This window comes from Sinocyclocheilus grahami, unplaced genomic scaffold, assembly GCF_001515645.1.
Source record: "Sinocyclocheilus grahami isolate Dianchi unplaced genomic scaffold, SAMN03320097.WGS_v1.1 scaffold381.1, whole genome shotgun sequence".
NCBI lineage: Eukaryota > Metazoa > Chordata > Actinopteri > Cypriniformes > Cyprinidae > Sinocyclocheilus > Sinocyclocheilus grahami.
The window spans coordinates 389,866-390,946 of NW_015505560.1; positions in this window are offsets into that span (position 1 = coordinate 389,866).

Sequence of the window (1,081 nt, forward strand, 5' to 3'; positions counted from 1 at the left end):
AGATTGATGCATGGAAGAAAATATAAAAGAGAAGAGAATATATTCCATTTTTTGTTAGTAATAACATTATGTCAAGGTTTCACAAACTGGGATTTGTGAAGGAACTGCAGAGGGTTTGCGAGTTTAATGAAAAGCTAATAATTAATTAATTAATAAAAAGTTCCTTTTTTAAAATGACAACAATCAAAATAAAACACTTAATAAAAAATATTAAATATTATACCTGTTTACCTGCATGTCATGAGTAATGTCATATGTAATCAATAAAAAAAATAAACTGTAGTCTGATTACGAGTATTTTAAGATGTAATATAATCTAATTGCAAGTACTTCATTTTTGGAATCTGAGTAAGTAATCCAGATGAGATGTAATCAGTTATTACCCAGCTCTGATTATGTTTTGTATGAAGATTGATATTCCTCCTGAACCTTTGTTTAGATCTCAGTTTGAAATGTGATGTCAATTAAAAACTCAAATTACTCATTGATCCTAAATATCCACTTTTGGACCTTGTTGTCAATAGATAAATGAACTAGTTAGCTAAACGAACTATAAATGAACTGGTTTTTTTAAAGATGTTTTGTTTTCCTAAAAATTCACAGGCCCAAATGTTCCCGTAGTTGAAGAAACGTCCGCGTGACACACACACACACTCTCTCTCTCACACACAGACACACACTCTCACACACACACACACACACACACACACACACACACTCACTCACACACACACACACACACACACACTCTCTCTCTCACACAGACACAGACACACACACACACACACACATTGAGTCAGTGTGGTTCTTTGGGATCCATCCGCTCGTTCCCAATGTGACCCAAATGCGCCACAATTACTTCCATAAGTGCCGTCGGATTGCGGTCGTTGGAGCGAATGAGAATTTCTCCCAGATCTTCCAGCATGAAGGCACATTTGTGACGTCTCCAGCTGGTCTGGCTTGTGGTGGAAGATTGTAGCCTTCATATATAAATAAAAACTTCCCTCATTCAACAGTTTACTGTAATGCTTTAGTCTGTCTGGTGTGTGTGTGTGTGTGTGTGTGTGTGTGTGTGTGTGTG